This window comes from Arachis stenosperma, chromosome 2 (genome assembly GCF_014773155.1).
Source record: "Arachis stenosperma cultivar V10309 chromosome 2, arast.V10309.gnm1.PFL2, whole genome shotgun sequence".
NCBI classification, from domain to species: Eukaryota; Viridiplantae; Streptophyta; class Magnoliopsida; order Fabales; family Fabaceae; genus Arachis; species Arachis stenosperma.
The window spans coordinates 108,408,978-108,416,250 of NC_080378.1; positions in this window are offsets into that span (position 1 = coordinate 108,408,978).

Here is a 7,273-nt window from a genome sequence, read left to right on the forward strand (position 1 = left end):
CATTTTGGAAGTGAGCGAACAGCCACAAGAGTCCTCCAAAGTGGCTTCTACTGGCCTACTCTCTATAAAGATTCCTGAGTGTTTGTACTTAATTATGACAGTTGCCAAAGATCTGGCAATCTACCTCACAGTTATGCCATGCCTCAACAAGGGATCTTGGAGATTGAGTTGTTTGATGTATGGGGCATTGACTTCATGGGACCTTTCCCACCATCATACTCAAACACTTATATTTTGGTGGCAGTGGATTATGTATCCAAATGGGTGGAGGCTATTGCAACACCCACTAATGACACTAAGACAGTGTTAAAATTCCTCCAGAAACACATCTTCAGCAGATTTGGTACCCCTAGAGTATTAATCAGTGATGGGGGCACTCATTTCTGCAATAAACAGCTTTACTCTGCTTTGGTTCGTTATGGAGTTAGCCATAGGGTAGCTACTCCATATCACCCACAGACTAATGGGCAAGCTGAAGTCTCAAATAGAGAACTCAAAAGAATCCTGGAACGGACTGTAATTAACCGTAGAAGGGATTGGGCAAGGAGCTTGGATGATGCTCTGTGGGCATACAGAACAGCATTCAAGACCCCTATAGGGACCTCTCCATACCAGCTTGTATATGGAAAGGCATGTCACTTGCCAGTGGAACTGGAACACAAGGCCTACTGGGCAACCAGATTTCTGAACCTTGATGCCAAGTTAGCTGGAGAAAAACGATTGCTCCAGTTAAATGAGCTAGAGGAATTTAGACTCAATGCTTTCGAGAATGCAAAAATATACAAAGAAAAAGCGAAAAGATGGCATGATAAGAAATTGTCATCCAGAGTCTTTGAGCCGGGACAGAAAGTTCTGCTATTTAATTCTAGGCTCAAATTATTCCCTGGGAAATTAAAATCCCGGTGGAGAGGTCCATATGTAATTACAAGTGTATCACCATATGGATACGTAGAGCTTCAGGATAATGACTCTAACAAAAAGTTCATTGTTAATGGACAGAGAATTAAACATTATCTTGAAAGTAACTTCGAGCAAGAATGCTCAAAACTGAGACTTGATTAGAGCTCAGTGGTAGTCCAGCTAAAGACAATAAAGAAGCGCTTGCTGGGAGGCAACCCAGCCATTTACAAAGTTTATTTACTAATTAGATAAATTTCCTTTTTTTACAGGTATGTGTCCAAGTATCTTCAAAGGGTAAAAATAGCAATTGATTGAATTCACAGAGTTACAGGGAAATTCGGAGGTTCACTGGCGTGAAAAAGCCAGTAAGAAACATTTTGGGCGTTGAACGCCCAAAAGAAGCACCCACTGGGCGTTCAACGCCAGTAAGGGTAGCCATCTGGGCGTTAAACGCCAGAAAGGAGCATCTTCTGGGCGTTGAACGCCAGAAAGAAGCACCTTCTGGGCGTTTAACGCCAGATTGTTAGCATCCTGGGCGTTCAGAAAAACGCCCAGTGACAAAGGACTTCCTGGCGTTCAACGCCAGAAAGAAGCATCAGCTGGGCGTTGAACGCCCAGGAGAAGCAACATTTGGGCATTAAAAGCCCAAAACATGCAGCGTTTGGGCGTTTAACGCCAGGATGGTGGGGAGGAGGTAAAATTCGTTTTCTTTACAATTTTTCTAAATTTTTATGTTTCAATTCATGATTTCTTGCATAAACATGCTTCAAAATGTCATCCTTCAAAATCAAATTAGTTTTCTAAAAATCCTAATTTCTAAAATCCCTTTTTCAAAAATATCAAATGTATCTTAATTCATAAACACAAATCTTTTTCCAATCCAACTCTTTTTAATTTCTTCTCATATCTTTTTCAACTCATCTTATTTTTTTTTCGAAACTGCCTCTCCTTCTACTCCTCTCTTTTCCTTTCTTTTGCTTGAGGACAAGCAAACCTCTAAGTTTGGTGTGATTTGCCATGATCACTGAGCTAAAACTCATTAAGATCATGGCACCTAAGGGAACAGGAAGAGCAAGGATGTGAACTTAAGGGAGCTGAAGCGTTAGAAATTAATTCTTGAAGACACCCCACATACTAGAGGAACATCCACTTCCCAAAATACAGGTTGTTAAGTTCTAATTCTAGCTTTAACTCTGTGATATTATTATTATAGGATTTTACCTTAGAAGTTATATAGGAGTAGTAGTAATTAGCATATCTATTTTGGCTTTATTTCCAATTATGTTATAACTTATTTTTCTCATCATCATCAAACATGAATAAAAGTAGATTTGTAGAATAAAGAGGCAATTTAATTTTTTCAAGTTCTTAATAAGGAAAATTCTAATTATTTATATGTGGTGGCAATACTTTTTGTCTTCCGAATGAATGCTTGAACAGTGCATATTTTTGATATTGAATTTTATGAATGTTAAAATTGTTGGCTCCTGAAAGAATGATGAACAAGAGAAATGTTATTGATGATCTGAAAAATCATGAAATTGATTCTTGAAGCAAGAAAAGCAGTGAAAAAAAAAATTTTGCGAAAAAAAAAATGCCAAAAGAGAGAAAGAAAAAGCAAGCAGAAAAAGCCAATAGCCCTTAAAACCAAAAGGCAAGGGTAAAAAGGATCCAAGGCTTTGAGCATTAATGGATAGGAGGGCCCAAGGAAATAAATCCAGGCCTAAGCGGCTAAATCAAGCTGTCCCTAACCATGTGCTTGTGGCATGCAGGTCCAAGTGAAAAGCTTGAGACTGAGTGGTTAAAGTCGTGATCCAAAGCAAAAGAGTGTGCTTAAGAACTCTGGACACCTCTAATTGGGGACTCTAGCAAAGCTGAGTCACAATCTGAAAAGGTTCACCCAATTATGTGTCTGTGGCATTTATGTATCCGGTGGTAATACTGGAAAACAAAGTGCTTAGGGCCACGGCCAAGACTCATAAAGTAGCTGTGTTCAAGAATCAACATACTAAACTAGGAGAATCAATAATACTATCTGAATTCTGAGTTCCTATGGATGCCAACCATTCTGAATTTCAAAGGATAAAGTGAGATGCCAAAACTGTTCAGAAGCAAAAAGCTACTAGTCCCGCTCATCTAATTAGAATCTGAGCTTCACTTGAAACTCTGAGATATTATTGTTTCTTAATTTATTTTCATCCTATTTTATTTATCTAGTTGCTTGAGGACAAGCAACAGTTTAAGTTTGGTGTTGTGATGAGCGGATATTTTATACGCTTTTTGGGGGTAATTTCATGTAGATTTTAGCATGTTTTAATTAGTTTTTAGTTAAATATTATTAGTTTTTAGGCAAAAATTATATTTCTGGACTTTACTATGAGTGTGTGTATTTTTCTGTGATTTCAGGTATTTTCTGGCTGAAATTGAGGGAGCTGAGCAAAAATCTAACTTAGGCTGAAAAAGGACTGCTGATGCTGTTGGATCCTGACCTCCCTGCACTCGAAATGGATTTTCTGGAGCTACAGGAGTCCAATTGGCGCGCTCTCAACAGCGTTGAAAAGTAGACATCCAGGGCTTTCCAACAATATATAATAGTCCATACTTTTCGCGAAGATAGACGACGTAACTTGGCGTTGAACGCCAAGTACATGCTGCTGTCTGGAGTTAAACGCCAGAAAAACGTCATGATCCGGAGTTGAACGCCCAAAACACGTCATAACTTTGAGTTTAACTCCAAGAAAAGCCTCTACTCGTGGATAGCCTTAGTCTCAGCCCCAGCACACATCAAGTGGGCCCCAGAAGTGGATTTCTGCACCAATTATCTTAGTTTACTCATATTCTGTAAACCTAGGATACTAGTTTACTATTTAAACAACTTTTAGAGAATTATTCTGTACCTCATGACATTTTCAGATCTGAATTACATACTGTTTGACGGCATGAGTCTCTAAACTCCATTGTTGGGGGTGAGGAGCTCTGCAGCGTCTCGATGAATTAATACAATTCCTTTATTTTCCATTCAAACACGCTTGTTCTTATCTAAGATGTTCATTCGCGCTTAATTATGGAGAAGGTGATGATCCGTGACACTCATCACCTTCCCCAAACCATGAACGTGTGCCTGACAACCACCTCCGTTCTACATCAGACTGAATGAGTATCTCTTAGATTCATCACGCAGAATCTTCGTGGTATAAGCCGGATTGATGGCGGCATTCATGAGAATCCGGAAAGTCTAAACCTTGTCTGTGGTATTCCGAGTAGGATTCTGGGATTGAATGACTGTGACGAGCTTCAAACTCCTGAAGGCTGGGCGTTAGTGACAAACGCAAAAGAATCAATGGATTCTATTCCAACCCGATTGAGAACCGACAGATGATTAGCCGTGCTGTGACAGAGCATAGGAACGTTTTCACTGAGAGGATGGGAGGTAGCCATTGAAAACGGTGACACCCTACATAGAGCTTGCCATGGAAAGGACTTTTCGTGAGTTGAAGGATTTTAAGGAAGAGTTGAAATTCGAAGGACAAAGCATCTCCAAAACTCCAACATATTTCTCATTACTGCACAACAAGTAACGCTGTTATTCTCTTTTATTTTTATAATCAAATCTAGTAATTTCACTAAAACCTTATTGGCCTCCTGACTAAGATTAATAAAATAAATATAGCTTGCTTCAAACCAATAATCTCCGTGGGATCGACCCTTACTCACGTAAGGTATTACTTGGACGACCCAGTACACTTGCTGGTTAGTTGTGCGGATTACAAATTCGTGCACCAATGTCCATTCCGCATTGTGTGAGAATAGTTAATTGATTTGGTTTCCATTGACGCTAGACTTTCTCTAAGCAATTAGTGAGTTGACTAGGACTTATGGATTGAGATCAATTACACCCTTTGACTAGTTCTCAAGGAGGATTGACTAGTTTGGATTGATTCCACACAATTGCCATGTTTGTGGTCCACAACTAGGATAATGATGAGCGGATAATTTATACACTTTTTGGCATTGTTTTTAGTATGTTTTTAGTTTGTTTTAGTTAGTTTTTATTATATTTTTATTAGTTTTTAGTTAAAATTCACTTTTCTGGACTTTACTATGAGTTTGTGTGTTTTTCTGTGATTTCAGGTATTTTCTGGTTGAAATTGAGGGACCTGAGCAAAAATCTAATTCAGATGCTGAAAAGGACTGCAGATGCTGTTGGATTCTGACCTCCCTGCACTCAAAGTGGATTTTCTGGAGCTACAGAAGCCCAATTGGCGCGCTCTCAATTGCATTGAAAAGTAGAGATCACAATTTCGTGCACCAAGTTTTTGGCGCCGTTGCCGGGGATTGTTTTGAGTTTGGACAACTGACGATTTATCTTGTTGCTTAGATTAGGTATTTTTGGTCAGAATTTTTAAGAATGAATTCTAGAGTTTCAAGGTGATGTTTTCATCATCACCAAAGCTGATTGATTCTCATCAATTTAGCTCTTGAATGTAATGTCCTGCTGAAGCTTGGCTAGCCATGTCTAATTTCTTTAGACTAAAGCTTTAGACTAACATTGCATGATTCCTGGAATTCTTATTAAAAATTTTGGATCTCTTTATTTTCTTTTCCATATAATTTTCGAAATATCCAAAAAAAATTTCAAAATCATAAAAACCAAAAATATTTTATGTTTCTTGTTGAGTCTAGTGTCTCATTTTAAGTTTGGTGTCAATTGCATGTTTCTATTCTTCTTGCATTCATTCATGTGTCTTCATTAATCTTCAAGTTGTTCTTGATGATTTCCTTGCTCTGATCTTTAAATTCTCTTGTCTTGAGTGTTTTGTTGTTTCTCATATGCATTCTCATTTTGTTAGTGTCAATAGTATACAAACTTCTAAGTTTGGTGTCTTGCATGCATTGTTTATTTGATTTTAGTTGCATTTTGATTATTCCTCATTATTAAAAATCCAAAAAAAAATTTATGTGTGTCTTTTCAAGTTAATAATACAGAGAATTGAAGATTCAGAACATACAGCAGAGGAATTACACAGAAAAAGCTGGGTGTTCAAAACGCCCAATAAGGAAGGAAAACTGGCGTTTAAACGCCAGCCAGGGTGCCTGGCTGGGCGTTTAACCCCCAAAAGGGGTGAGTTTTGGGCGTTAAACGCTAGAATGTATACCATTCTGGGCGTTTAACGCCAGGATGGCACAAGAGGGAAGATTTTGTTTTTAATTCAAATTTTTTTCAAGTTTTCAAAATTTTTCAAAATCAAATCTTTTTCAAATCATATCTTTTCAATCATATCTTTTCAAAATCAATTTCTTTCTATTTTCAAAATACTTGCTATCAATTAATGATTTGATTCAACATTTCAAGTATGTTGCCTTTTCTGTTGAGAAAGGTTTAATGTTTGAATCATATCTTTCCTTGTTAGCCAAGTCATTAATTTTCAATCAAATCTTTTTAAATTGTTTTCCAAATCATATCTTCTCAATCACATCTTTTTAAAACCATAACTTTTAAATCATATCTTTTTAATCACATCTTTTTCAAAATAATTTTCAATCATATCTTTTTGATTTCTAATTTCAAAATCTTTTTCAAAAATCACTTGATTTCTTTTCCACTCTTAGTTTTCGAAAATCAAAATCTTTTTAATTTATTTTGAAAATTTCTTCCCCTCTTCTCACATCTTTCTAATTATGGACTAACACTCCTCCTCAATGCACAATTCGAACTCCATCTTTTTTGATAAGTTCGAATTCTTCTACCTCTTCCTTCTATTTTTCTTTTCCTTTGACACCTCAAGGAATCTCTATTCTGTGACATAGAAGATTTCATTTTTTCTTGTTTTCTTCTCTTTCATATGAGCAGGAGCAAAGACAAAAGCATTCTTGTTGAGGCTGACCCTGAACCTGAAAGGACCTTGAAGCAAAAGCTAAGAGAATCTAAGGCACAACTCTCTGTAGAGGACCTAACAGAAATCTTCAAAGAAGAAGAACCCATGGCAGCCGAAAATAACAACAATGCCAACAATGCAAGGAAGGTGCTGGGTGACTTTACTGCACCTACTCCCGACTTCTATGGGAGAAGCATCTCTATCCCTGCCATTAGAGCAAACAACTTTGAGCTTAAGCCTCAATTAGTTTCTCTAATGCAACAGAATTGCAAGTTCCATGGACTTCCATTGGAAGATCCTCATCAGTTTTTAGCTGAATTCTTGCAAATCTGTGACACTGTCAAGACTAATGAGGTTGACCCTAAAGTCTATAGACTTATGCTATTCCCTTTTGCTGTAAGAGACAGAGCTAGGATATGGTTGGACTCACAACCTAAAGAAAGCCTGAACCCTTGGGAAAAGCTAGTCAATGCCTTCTTGGCAAAGTTCTTTCCACC